We start from the raw sequence: 14,138 nt of genomic DNA, 5'->3' as shown, positions 1-14,138 counted from the left end.
AAATGCGGCTGACGCTGCCCCAGCCCCTCTCAGTCCAGGCCAGGCCAGCGGCTGGAGCGGGGTCCCCGGGCGCAGCACCCACCTGTACCAGCAGCACGGGGGTGTCCTCCGCCCGCCTTCCGCTCGGCTCCGCAGCCGCCCCTCCGCGCTCTCCAGCCGGCCGAGGTGAGTGAGGGGCTCCGGGGGCAGCAGGGCACCTGCAGGGCAATGCGCAGCGGTGGGCGCAGGGGTGACAGCTCCGCAACCAACCGGCTGGGCGGCGGGTCACCCCGTGGCTTTCGCTCTGTGCCCCAGCGGAGGGGGGGGCGATCCCCGGTCCCCCCGGGGCTCCCCACCCAGTGACCCCCCCGCCAGCCAGAGGGAAATGATCCTAAAACCCCTGCGGCTCTCCAACCCAGGGCCCCTTGAATGATCCTGAATCCCCTAGGAGGTCCCCACCCCAATGCCCCTTGCCAGCCAGAGGGGAATGATCTTGACTTCCCTAGGGACTCCCTCCCCCAGTGGCCTTTGCCAGCCAGAGGGGATCAATCCTGCTACCGGCTCCCTGTGCCCAAAGTTCCCCACACCTTTGGCCCCTTCCAGTGTGGAACCCTCCTTGCCGCCTAGGAGCTGCCCACTCCAAGTGGCCCTGCCTCCTGCTCCAGCCAGAAGGGAACAACTAGACTGTAAGTTCTTTGGGGCAGCAACTGTCTTTTCGTTCTGTGTTTGTACAGCACCTAGCACAAAGGGGGTCCTGGTCCATGTCTGGGACTCGCAGGTGCTACCACAAGGGTTCTCAATCCAGCATGTTCCCTACTACCCCACTTCCCACCTCCCTGCTTGTCAGGGTACACGAGCTGTCCATGTCTTTGCCCTGTTGGTAGGTGTTGGATGTAATGGACTGGGCTAAGAACCAGGCCGGACACAGAGAGGATGGTGTGATGATGAGTTGTTTGTATAGCACCAGCCGCATAGTGGACACTTGTACATGGTGTTCATGGTGTCAGGGGAATGATATGGGGGAGGGAATAGAGGTGTATGTCTTAGAAAGAAAAGTTGCTTTTAGCTCCATCCTCTCCACTCCCCCACGTGTGCCTGCAAAATGTAGGAGCTGCTGTCTGCCTGATCAGAGACCCTAGCCGTTGCAACCTTTCTGCTCAGTCTGACACCCAGGAAAGCTGGGGAGTTTATAAAGAGTTAGTCCAAGTTAATTCTCAGGGGAGCTGAGCCCCAAAATGATGCTTGGAGGAGCAGAAGCCCTCGGGAGCCAAGACACGGCATGGTACTCAGAGGGAGTGGGAGCTCACAGGGGCTGAGACTTGGCATGCCACTGGGAGGGTGCAGGAGCCCACGGGAGCCAAGCTCAAGCAGAGGCTTATAGGAAGCTGGAGCTCCCAGGAGGAAAGACCTGACATGGTATTCAGAGGTAGCAGGAGCTCATGGGATCTGAGATCTAACACCATGGTCAAAAGGAGCAGGAGCTCCCAAGGGACAGGTCTGGAGGCATCACCGAGAAGGGGTGAGAGGTGAGTTCCCAGGAGCCAAGTCCTGGCCCCAGAGCTCAGGAGCAGAGTCCCAGCATCTCTCCTGCATTAAAAACTGCTTGAGTGAGAAGAAAGAAATGATGCAAAGATCCAAAGAATGAAGTACCCAGTCAGTGGGAATACAGTGTGAAGGAAAACCAGAGAGAAGGAAGGAAGGGTCCAATGGGACATGACCCGCACAGATTTTTCCTGTTTCCCCTGAGACCTGGGCATGCCCAGAATCAACTTTCTCCTCTGCCTCCCCACCCTATGCTCTGCACCCAGATTCAGATCTAAACTGCAGCAGTCCAGGGCCCCCTCTTTCCTTCCTGTGTGGAGTGCTCTGCGCTGGGGATGTGGTGTTGGAAATAACGGAGCATGCTCAAAAATCTGTATGTTGCAATTTAAGAATAATGTGGGGGCCCACTCTGTCTCTGAAAAACTTTTCAGCTCTTTTTATATTCATATTGGAGATTATGCTCCAGTAAGCTGTTCCCAGTTGCATGGGTGACTGATCTTACACTGTACATGTTCACCATCAGCCTGTATTAGGAAGTTTCCTGCAGATACTATCCAGAATCTGATTTGACAATGAGGTATACAAACTGATATACATGCCTTGATGTAGCATACCAAGCATTAGAATGTCTGGATTGTCTAACAAGATATGCACATAATTGTGCTCTTAATTTGTTTGCACTGTTACTGCAGTCATAATGCAAACTGGATAATTGCATAGGCAGATGATAATTATTTATATTTGCATAAGCATGCAATCATGATAATTATGCAGGAAAATTAGGCATTCAGTTGTGTGCACATTTCACACAGGCAATTATGCAGCTAACTCGTTTGGAAAATTAGACTGTTATACCTTTGTAATATCTGTACTAACATGCAATAATCTGAACTAAGCCAAATTAAGCAGATGTGGAAGATGAAGTTATTTGCTTTTTCCCATTGTGCAGGATGGAGCAAGGGCAGCATTTGTGATGGTGCAGAGAATCATTGGGGATTCATCAGGAGGCTAGCATGCAAAGGAACACTGTAAATAAAGCGACATGGGGGAAGAGCTCCTGGGACTAATACAGGTTTACTTGGGCCACAGCTGCCGGGAAATGTATCAGTTTAATATTGAGAATGTAGGGCCTATTCGCACTAAGGAAGCCAGTGGGACTTCTGCCTCATTTGAGCCCCAACTGCACGTGGGCTAAAGTTGTTACACTAAAATTCCCTGCAAAAGCTTCTCCTCACTTTACAGAGGAGCCTTTGATATATTTTGTAATAATAATAAGAATTAATAATAGGCACTGAACATGTAATTCAGAACTACCGTTACAAATTGAGTTTCAGAAACAGGTCCGAGTGGTTTATTCTGGGATGCCATTAGATTTGCCTTTGACTTGTGCAAAAACCCAGAGCAAAATCCTCCTCGCAGATCTACCTGGTAACTCTCAACTCTGATATTCTTCTCTCAGAGCATGGCTCAGTGAAGTGAATGGATCTTCTGCATCTGGAAGGCATGCAGAAGATCTTGGTATTTTTGGTAAAATGACACTTTGTGTCTAAGCAGCCAGGCCCTTACTGCATTCAGCTGGAAATGTTATTCAAACACTTTCATAAATTCCATGAAAAGGAAGAATTAAAAAACATTTAATCAGATTAGACAGGCTGGATCTTGGGAGTTGCCTTTAAAGATGCTTTTGGAGCTAACTAGGCTGCACTTGCAGGCAGTTTGTGGTCCTAGATGGGGCTAGTGCTGTGATTGCTCCTATCGCGCTATTTCCCTGGAGGTTTGCAGCAGGGGTTGAAGGTTTTCAAGGGAAGTCTTTGCTTAAATCGTTTAAAAGTTTCCAATAGGGGCCCCTTTGTTAGATTTCTGAACAATGAGTCTCCCTTGTTAAAACCTGGAAAAAAATCATAAAATGAAATTTACAAATGTTTGAATGAACAGGGCTGAAACATATGAAGGACGAGGTGCAATGTAGTGCGTGTGTGAGTGAATGACGGCCAGATGCTAGTCTGCGTAATTAAGAGGGAAAAAATGTTTACGAAAATAATTCGGTTGTGTTTTTAGGGAAACTTGTTGGACATCTGCTGTTTTCCAGAGAAACTGACTAACCCCTTTATATCAAAAGTCAAACACAAGCATCACCTGGGAATGGTACAGGGCTGAGCTGCCCATTTGACTTGTTGACAGTAATAATTAACTAATGTAATAACTTTATCTCCACCTCTGGCCCATATGGTAGCAGCTGGAACATCTGGGTTCAATCCACTTAATGTGAACTTGCCCAGATTTTAATCATAGCTGGTATAAGGATTTCATTCAGAGGTCAGTTACTGAAACCCAGCGTTCACACTTCTTTGTTACCTGCTGCTGGGGCTGGAAGAATTGGCCCTCTGTAGATATTTGCAACACAAACATAGCTTTCAGTGTTATGTAACATTTTTAGCGGTTAGAAGCGTTCTTTTCCCTTTCCAGTCTTGGCAAGATAAGGTTCTAAATATAGCCCGGTTAAAACAGGGAATGGTATAGAAATGTGCATAGAATACACTACACAAGCTACATGGGTTTTTTGTTTGTTTTTGGGGGGGGGGGCAGGATAAAATTGTAGAGCATCTTGTTTCAGTTTTAACTTTAATAAGTTCACAATAAAATGACAACATACTGTATTCCATCTCTAAATGCAGTATTGTAGGAGCAGGCAAAAATCATGCTTCTGTTCTTGGGTTTCTATTTCCCTGGGGTCTGGTGAGCCTCTTCTGTCAAGCAGAGGTGTGTGTGATGGGAGAAAATTGCTAAAATGCCCCTATAAGTAGATACATATATGGACCACTCTTTCCACAAGAAATTCAAGCACCTTATAATCTTGAATCCTTTTATCCTCATAATACCTCTCGCAAGATGGAGAAGTGCGATTACTCCAATATACAGATGGTAAACTGAGGCACAGAGATGCTAAGTGACTTGGCCAAGCTCACATGGGAAGTCTGTGGCAGAGCAGGGAATTGAATGCTGCTCTTCCTAGACTCAGGCTACTACTGGGCTGTCACTGGACTACCACAGGACTCTTTCCCCTCTTCAGTGGTGGGATTTTGGTGTGCTTGATGTGTTGTCTAAATCCATTAGTGGAGTACATTGGTCTTTCTTCCCCACCCCGAATAAATGTGTAGAATCTATCTATCATATTGTAAGGCACCTCATATCTTAATATCTAAACTCCTTTTTTCTTCTTTTGACTTCAGTGACCTATCTTTCAAGGGTATATTCTCTTAAACACTGTACATGATCAGTCTAAAATATCCAAGTCTGTATGTACTTCAGATTCACTATTTAAAAGCATGAGGCCATTTTTCATGTTTTTGCATTTAGAAATAAGGACTTGGAGGAGAAGACTAATTTGTACCTTCAGGAGACTGAAGGCAGGGTGAGGTGTAAGTGCTTGACTGGTGACACAGGAGCTACAGTTCATGGAAGAGTTGCTGTTCCTAACTAAGGATTTTATTTTAAAGGTGGGACGTGGTGGAGCTGCAAGATTGTCCCATTGGGTTGCAGAGAAGCTGGTATCACGGGTGGGAGATAACTGGATCTTTCAGACCCAAACTTTACATACTTCCCTAGATGTTCATGTGAACTGTTTTGTTCAGGTCTGCAGGGTCTCACACCTGGGCATGTGAGGAACCTTGGTCATTTTCCAATGAGCTCCTTAGCAGAAGTCAAGATGCCATTCTGTATGGCAGAAGCATTTCACATAGATTTGCAGGTCCTGATATTTGGAAAGTCTTGGGCTCAAGAGAACCCTTTTCCCAATTGTAAACTAAGAGGAGAGGTTCAAGTTTACCATGGGTTTGCACAAACCAGATAGAGGACTTGTGGTTATATTGGAATAATTATATGACTTTTCCTGGAGAACCCAGTTTGGTGTCAAAACTCTCTGGAGAACATGAGGAGCAGCCTCAGAATATTACTGGATCTCCAGATGCAGCAGAAAACTTTGCTTGCAGCTCTGAGGAGAACTTTGTGAACACAAGCCGAGTTAGCACAAATTACAGCTGGTTCACACATGCAGATCAGACTCAAACCAGGGCTGATTTCAAATGCATCTGAGGTTCAAGTCAAATGCTTCTCAGCAGGGATCTAAATCCTGCTTTGTGGAATTGTAGAGACATCTGCTGAATGTTTCCATTATGTACCTCTGTGGCACATCTACTCTTCAGCTGGGAGTATGCTTCACAGCTTGAGTAGACAAACATGTTCTAGTTAGATGGAGCAGTAATGCAGGCTACAGGAGCCTAGTTTCCAATGTGCACTAAGCTGTTGCACATAAATTGGTCCATATAGGTACCAACTGGTCCATATAGGTCCTGCTGGTGCGCACTCAAGCTTCCCAAGCTCGTTGTTTGAAACAGCACTACATTAAAGTGCTCTGAGTCTAGGGAGCGCTGCAAAGAGATTATTCATTACGTTATATACTACCATACTGAGCTATATACATTATTCATTACAGCAGAGCTGGGCAAACTACGGCCCGCGGGCCCGTCCTGCCCGGCCCTTGAGCTTCCCGGCCGGGGAGGCTGGTCCCCGGCCCCTCCCCTGCTGTCCCCCTGCCCCGCAGCCTGCCGCCAGCGTGGGAGGGGGCTGCACGGCGGGGGCAGGGGAGAGCGGGAAGGGAGGCTCATCTGCAGCCACAGGGGAGCAGGCGGGCGGAGGACTCAGGAGGAGCAGCGGGCGGCCGCGCAGCCGGCCGGAGAGAAGCGGCGCTTTGAAGGGGAAACTGCCGCTTCTCTCTGGCGGCGCAGCTGCCCCTGCTTCCTCTGAGTCCTCTGCCCATATTCGCAGGGCCGCATTCTGAAAGGGGCTTTAGAGGGGGGCCTGTTGGGGGGTGGGGGGGTGGGTAGGGGGGGCAGTCAGGGAGCAGGGGGCATTGGATAGGGGGTGGGGTCCCCGGGGACGGTTAGGGGCAGGGGGTCCCAGGATGGAGTGGTTAGGGGACAAGGAGTAGGGGGGGTTGGAAGGGTCGGGAGTTCTGAGGGGGGCAGTGAGGGGCAGATAGGGTTAGGGTTTGGGGGGGGCACAGACTTCCCTACCTGGCCCTCCATACAGTTTTGGAACCCCGATGTGGCCCTCAGGCCAAAAAGTTTGCCCACCCCTGCATTACAGTATATACAAAGAGAAAGCCTTGAAACTCCCGATTTTTGGATATCTACATAAAGTGCAAAAATTGCTAAAAATAAACCCGAAAAATGAAATTAATAACCCTGCAAAACAGAAGCAGATTATATGAATGTTAATGTGCTATATTACATTTAACATTATATTTAGTATTATATTTCACTATATTGACATCATCAGAATGAAATTATTTAACATGATTGAAATGAAACATTTTGATGTTTCCAGATGGATATGTCTCAGAATTTCAGTTCTGTGCTAAGTTCAGAATTTTGCCATTTTGTTCCTAATTTGGAATGAAAACAGCTTTTGAAATGTTGGAATTTCCTGCAGGACAGAAATTCCCTTTTCCAGCCAGCTCTAGTGTTCAGTTTCTTCCTTGTCATCCTCCATGTCTGAAAGTACCAGGGGATAAAGCTGCGGATATTGCACTGCAGGGCAGGCACTTTTGTATGTACAAACAGGAAACGTCCAACCCTTTGGGTGCTGCTTGTCCTCTTTACATTCCACTATAATGTCAGGAAGTACCTGGAATGTCTGGCAACAGGGCAGGTGCAGTCTCTATAGATATACCTGAAATGCCTGGCAGCACTTCTTACTATAAAAAGTCCTTTGCAGAGACTTGCCTGGTTTGGGATGGGGTGTCCAGCCAGAGGATATGGAAGAATAATCACGGACCTAGTGAGAACCATTTGCCGATCTCATCTTTGCTCCTCTCTGTTGTGCTGTGAGCATCTGAGAGCAGACACCTGCTGTCACTACTATTCTGGCTTTCTCTTTCTGTTGGTTTACATAACATCTCCAGCTGTGTGAACTAAGCAGAGCTGGTGGGGAAGGCAACGTTAAACCCCCGCCTCTTTTACCATGCCACTGGAAAGGGGTCCTGCAAAGCTGTGTGTCACTGTTACACATAAGATGCGTGTGTGTGACAATTTGGGTCTTGGAGGATAAAAATGACTCCCAAAACATTAGAAAGAACTGGGATTTGCTTCCCCACTAGTGAAAAGGACTGGAATTTAATGCAACATAGAAAAGTGTCACCCCTCCATTAAACCAGGACTGGTCCATTATTATTGTATTGTGGTAGCATCTAGGGACCCCAGTCACAGACTAGGGTCCCATTACGCTAGGTGCTGTACAAACACAGAACAACAAGAAGTCACTGCCCCGAGGAGTCTACAATTCCAACGCCTTTGTGGGAAGTTAGCATTACCAAAGGCACAGTACAATGGTGCTGTGCTAATCCTGCCTAGCAGCTCTACGCAATGCGTAACTGATCTCTCGTCATGAGAATGTTCACCCCTCAGCCAGCTGCTTAAATTGCCTCTCCCCTGCCTCCTCCCAGGATCCTCAGGAACAGAGGAGCTGCCCCTTTTCAGTTTCGCACATGGCACGTATTTGTATGTAGGGTTATTAGGCCAAAGCGGGAAGGAAATAGCTGAATAATAATGTGTGTTTCAGGAGGCAGAGCCCTAATTTCCACTAAGAAAGGGGTTAACCCCTTGCTCACACTCATGCAGGGGCTCAGGGGAAGTGATGAAGCAGGGCTGGGGAGAAATGGCTCCATCAGTCTTGGGGGCTTGAAGGGAAGAGGCAGGGAACTCTATTAGAACAGCTTCTTGCAAAGCAGAAGGAGAAACTGCTTGAGAAAGGCCAGGTGTCTGCACCCAGGAAATATAGGGTTTTCCACGGGGGAAGGGTGTTGTGTGACTGTTTGGTTTTCCCTTTCCTTTGTGCAATGAGCAAACCTGAAAGCCACTGAAGAACGAAGATGCGTGTGACTTGTTTCGGTTGGTACCTACACCAGCTTCCATGCTCAGTGTGCTGTTAGTATTGCTAAGTGTGGGCATAATGTAGCCAACCAGGGAGGAGTTCGGATACAAAGCCCACCTTGGCATAGGGTGACCAGACAGCAAATGTGAAAAATCAGGACAGGGGGTGGAGGGTAATAGGAGTCTGTCTAAGAAAAAGACCCCAAACTTGGGACTGTCCCTATAAAATCTGGACATCTGGTCACCCTACCCTGGCATGAGTCAAAAATCAGCTGAGTAGTCTGCCTGCCCCGGCTCTGCAGCCTGACTGATCTAAATACTGATCAGCTAGAGGTTGCTCTGTGGGAACCAGGAGACCTGGCTTTCAGGCTTTGCCACGGACCTGCTCTGTGACCTTGGCAAATCACCTCTGTGGCATAGTTTCCCTCTCTGTGTAATGGGGAGAATGGTACCGAGCCACCCTGCTTTCAGATCTGTGGATACAATGCTTTGTAAAAGACCCCGGTATTATTATTTCTACTAGAGCTGGGCGCAGACAAGCAGTTTTCTCGCACAGAGGATTTAGATAGGCCACAAGTTGGTTTTGTTCTGATTAGGAACGAAAACCAAATATTTCAAAATTCTTCACGAAGGGAATGGAATCCTGGCTCTGGGGCAGTCCACTTGGTGGTTTGCTACAGACTCTAGGAGGCCCTCCCCACCCCTGTGACAATCCAAAGAGCTGGCTGCCCCAGAGCTGCGGACCCTAGACGCTTGGGCTCTCCAGCAAAACCTGCCTAGCAGCCAGGCCTCCATCAGAACCCTGCCTGGGTTCCATCAGAACGTCGGCAAAATCAGACGGTGTCTGCGGCACATTTCAGTTTCTCCAAATGGGCAAATTCTGACAAAATGCTGTTTAGTTGGAATTTTTCCAACCAGCTGTAATTATTATTCTTGTCCTGTGTCCACACCAGGTACTACTGGAGCAGCTCATGAAACTTTCTGGCAATTGTCCTTCCTTGTCCTCCACCAACTCTCCAAAAAGTCTCTTTCTCATGGATACTTTAAGAGTGACTGGCACCCAACCAAAGACCCTTGGGGATATGCCCCACTCTCCTCTGGCCCTTGATCTCAATCTGGCCATCTTTGCTATTGCCATTTTAGCAGATGGAACACGCCGTTCTGAGTCTGAGACTTGTTTGCTCCTGAGGTGTTGAGTAAAGCAGCAGAAATCCCAGAAATGCAGACAAGCTGTGTGAGTCACAGGAACACCATCGCAAGTCCAAGTGAAATGGCTGTGATTCCTGGGGTCTAATCCAGAATCCATTTCTCTGCCTAAGACACAGGGGTCAGAGATTTTTCTGTCTGCAAAAATGCTTCAGCCCCCTGCGACTTCCATCCCCTCTCTCATCCACCCACTCACTCTCTCATAGAGTCCAATAGGCAAAACCCTCCCAGCCTATGATAGCAACTGGAATACAGAGCTGATCTGCATCCCCAGGGCTTTCAGATCCCTGACCTGTGATTATGGGTCAGAAGTGGAATATTCCAAACATTTATATTAACCTGTAGCTAGGAAACAAATTGCCAAGGAGGCCACACTGAAATCTGAAGCTGCTGTTTTCCCTGAGAGTCAGGATTTGGCAGATAATCCAGACAGAGGCAATCTGAGCAGAGAGCAATGCAGGAGAGTTGGCACTGTGCTCGGATGTGCCCGCGTGTGTGGAAGCAGCGACACACACATGGTGTTGAGCTGACATACCTGTTTGCCCCGGGGGATCCATCGTGAAGTGGGGGAGGCCTCCTAGCCTGTGATCGCTCTGTGAGTTGAGAGGAGTCTGTAGCCACCATCTACCCTTCTGTTGCGTACTGTCCCTGTGCTGCCCTCTTTTGCTCACGTATCAACAACCAGGTGAGGCATCCTTCTGCCCAGTGCAAAGCAGCTGATTATTTATGTCCTTGTTCCACTCTGAAAGTCAAAGAACTTCTATCTTGGCATCCCTCTTGTTTTGGAAACCTTTTTGTCTCCTTAGCCTGAGCCGAGGTCCCTATCGCCCAGTGGTGCTGGAACAGCTCCCAGCAGCCTTTACCTTGAGCAATCACACCCTGATGGTATCTCTTTCGCTTTATAGCTGAGTTGTTATCTCCAAGGTCTCCTGGTTATTTCCTAATTTTTCAGTCCCGCCCAGTATTTACTCTTCCTTTCAGCACCTGTTTTCCAGCTGTGTGCTTCCCACACGTCTCCCGTCTCTGCCAGACAAAGAGGAGCGGCGGCAGAGGGAGACAGGGCAAAGCAGAGAAGGGGGAGAGCGTCAAACAGGCATAGCCCAGTGGGCAAATCCCAGCTCTCCCATGGGAGGGAGGAATGAAGAAATGACCGGGGTCACCCCGTGGGCTGTCATGGGGACATGGCATGTCAACAGCTGGGACAGATGCACCGTCTCTGAACAGGCACTGCTATCCTAATCACAGCATCGGGCATTATAGCCTGTGCTGGACGGCCAGTATGCTGTCATGCCTGATGTCATGACTGGGATGTGGCATGCATTATTATTACACAGACCTACCCCAGGCAGACATTAACCTCTTCCAGCCCAATGGAACTTTAAGAATTATCAAAGAATTAAGAGGATATAAAATAATCCCCAACTGTTGTTTCTTGTTAGTTTCTCTCCCTTACAGTTCATTCTACTGTCTGTGCTGGCTTTGAAGATACCCGGATACAGACAAATCCAGGCTCCAGGCCAGCCTGCCACTGGAGTAAGGCTTGGTCTCTAGAAACCTACATGGCACAGCTGCCTAGAAATATTTTGTGGTTAGCAACTGCTTTTTCCCAGAAAAATATAGTTTGGAAAAAAAATCTGTTAAAAAAGGGGTGAAACAAAACAGATTTTGTTGGGGAGCAAGTGTTTCCTGCAAACTATTTCACTTGCAGATATTTAGCTGTGTCAGAGCAAATGCCACTAAACTGGGTCAGCCTGTGTCAAAGCAGGCGGGTGACTAGCGTGATATGATCATTTAATACCTTCATACTGCACATTTCAGGAATATGCTTTCCAAGCTGCAAGAAAACTTGCATTGTTCAGAAAGATTCATCACGTCATAGATTTTAAGGGCAGGAAGAATCATTATGAACTTCTAATCTCATGTCTTGCATAACACAAGACAGAGAACCTCACCAAGTAATTCCTCCATCAAGCCCATAACTACTGATTGATCTATAGCGTCTCTTTTAGATAGGTATCTAATCTTGATTTAGAGACTTCAAGTGGTGGAGAATCCACTACATCCCTAGGTACATTGTTCGAGTTGTTAAGTATGCTCACTGCTGAAAACTTGTGCCTTGTTTCTAGTCTAAATTTGTCGAGCTTCAGCTTCCAGCCATTGGATCTCATTGTGCCCTTTTTGATAGATTAAAGAGCCTGCTACTATCAGAACTTTCTTCCCTGTGTAGGTGCTTACAGACCGTGATCAAGTCAACTCGACTGTTTCTTGGTTAAACTAAACAGATTGAGACTCTTAAGTGTCTCTCTACACAGTATATTTTCCAGATCTCAAATCATTCTTGTAGTTCTTTTCTGACTTTGTCCTTTCCAGTTTTTCAACACTCTGAAGTGTGGACACCAGAGTTGCAGACAGTATTAAGGATACAGCTTCAAATCTGCTAATTGGGCCTGCTTCCTTAAAAGAGATTGATTCAGGGCTTGTATGTTACCAGTTGGTGGTTAAATGAACACTCAAGTGGTTAGTTATGACTGCAACCTTAGAGCGCTAAATAAATATTTACCGATAATTATACTTAAAATGACTTTCTAAAAAAGCAATTTTTTCAGTATCTTGACTCAGTAAATATTGCTGCCTCTCTCACAGGGAGATAGCTTGTTAACAATATTTTCCAGCCTCGGGCCATAAATCTAGCTTGGCCCTCAACAATTTGAAGAGACTGATTTCAAAGGTGTAGGAGAATAGGAACTGCCCTACAGAATGAAACCAATGGTCCACCTATTCTGATACCCTGTCTCCAACAGAGGCCAGAGCCAAATGATTCAGAGGAAGGTATAAAACAGTAAAAAGATGTCCTCATAAACAAGAATTATGACGTAACATAAGTAGGAAGAATCTTCATAGCTGCAGGAAGTTTGTGGTTGGTTTTTGTCCTGGAGGTGTGGACTGGTCTAGGAACCATGAGGGCTCTAAAGGGAAAGACAGCTCTCTCAGTCCTACTCTTCACTGGCTGACTCTAAGAATATTTGCATGGCCAGTTATTGCAACTGGAATTATGATCCAGGTAAATGTCTGCAGAAATTAGGCATGCAAATACACACTTATTTTGCATACTTGAAAGTATTCTGGCATTCCTGAAAATCTAGGCCCTAAATATATTTGTAGTGATTTTGTTTTCTTGGTAGTTAGATGAAGAAAATAGAGTCTCACCCTTACCGTAATGAAGTTTTCTTTTAATCATAAAGCAGGGAGATCATCTCCCAGATAACAGCTTCATCGCCCGACTTACAGATTGACCGAGACCAACAACACCTTTGGCATGGTCCATGTCTTTGGGAGCCTGTCATTTCTGAACTGGTATTTCTGTTCAATACCATGTTGTAGTTCGACATTCTGTGACTCCAGAGGACACCAGTCTTGGAGTGTGGTCCTCTAGTGCCATGGCTGTAGCTCCAGGCAATGCCATATTTGCCTCCGCTGGCAACAAATTACAGGTCTAAATGATCTTTAAAACTTATTCTGACTGACCTTCCTCTCTCTAAAGCAATTGCATAATAGGGGTTTATCCCAATTCTGAGCAAAAGACAGAGAGACTCCTGGTTCAGCTTCAGGGACTGATGTGACTTACACAATCAATTTGTTTGTATTCCAAAGAGGTGGTTCCTTAAAACCTCTATTTTATCTCCTTAAAGTGATATTTCCTGAGACGTGCCTGTTATTTCCTTTCCCTGGCTCCAAATCGGATAACACACAAACAAACTACGCCAGACCTGGCACCGTCCAGACCCTTTGCTGTGGTACCTTTCTCCCTCCCATTGCTTTGCTCTGGCTGCATTCCTTGCTTTGAGTTGTGCTTCAATTTGCATTTTAATGGCCATTTGCAGCACTCCTGTGGACATGTCTGGGATATGAGCTGCTCTCCCATATTGGCCTGTTTGTTTGGGAATGTGGGGTGTCCTCGCTTCCTCTTGGATGGAATGTCCTGCCCGCAGAGACCTCAGCACAAAGAGCTCCATTGTGCATTTAAAGATTCAGGGCTAGAGCAGAGTTTGAGTTTCACTGTGCAAATCCATAAAGGGCGAGTGGGAGAATCAAGTTATTCTGAGGGTATCTAGATAATTGCTCCCTATTTAGCTTTCACCCAGCATAAAGCTCTATTGTTTGGCCATTAGTATTATTCATTTATTTTACTCACACTGCACCATGATTGGTGCCTAGTCATTGATTGGTGCATTAATAAAAGCAAACAAATAAATAAAAAGAAAGGGAGTACTTGTGGCACCTTAGAGACTAACCAATTTATTTGAGCATGAGCTTTCGTGAGCTACAGCTCATGCTCAAATAAATTGGTTAGTCTCTAAGGTGCCACAAGTACTCCTTTTCTTTTTGCGAATACAGACTAACACGGCTGTTACTCTGAAACAAATAAATAAGTATCCCCAAAAGGAGACAGGCAAATGCAGTTAAGAACTCATAACTGGGAAG

At 46.7% G+C, this 14,138-nt stretch overlaps 1 protein-coding gene across 1 annotated transcript in view; it reads left to right on the top strand.

Annotated features, from left to right (window-relative positions):
* MATN4 (matrilin 4) overlaps positions 1 to 14,138 on the top strand; it is a 29,106-nt gene continuing 14,968 nt past the window's right edge. The window contains exon 1 of the mRNA XM_073309027.2: positions 1 to 165. The gene's annotated coding sequence lies outside the window, so the exon portion shown is untranslated. The remainder of the gene's footprint in view (positions 166 to 14,138) is intronic.

The sequence above is a fragment of the Lepidochelys kempii genome, chromosome 13 (assembly GCF_965140285.1).
Source record: "Lepidochelys kempii isolate rLepKem1 chromosome 13, rLepKem1.hap1, whole genome shotgun sequence".
Classification (NCBI taxonomy): Eukaryota; Metazoa; Chordata; order Testudines; family Cheloniidae; genus Lepidochelys; species Lepidochelys kempii.
This window is presented reverse-complemented; position numbering and strand designations above follow the sequence as displayed.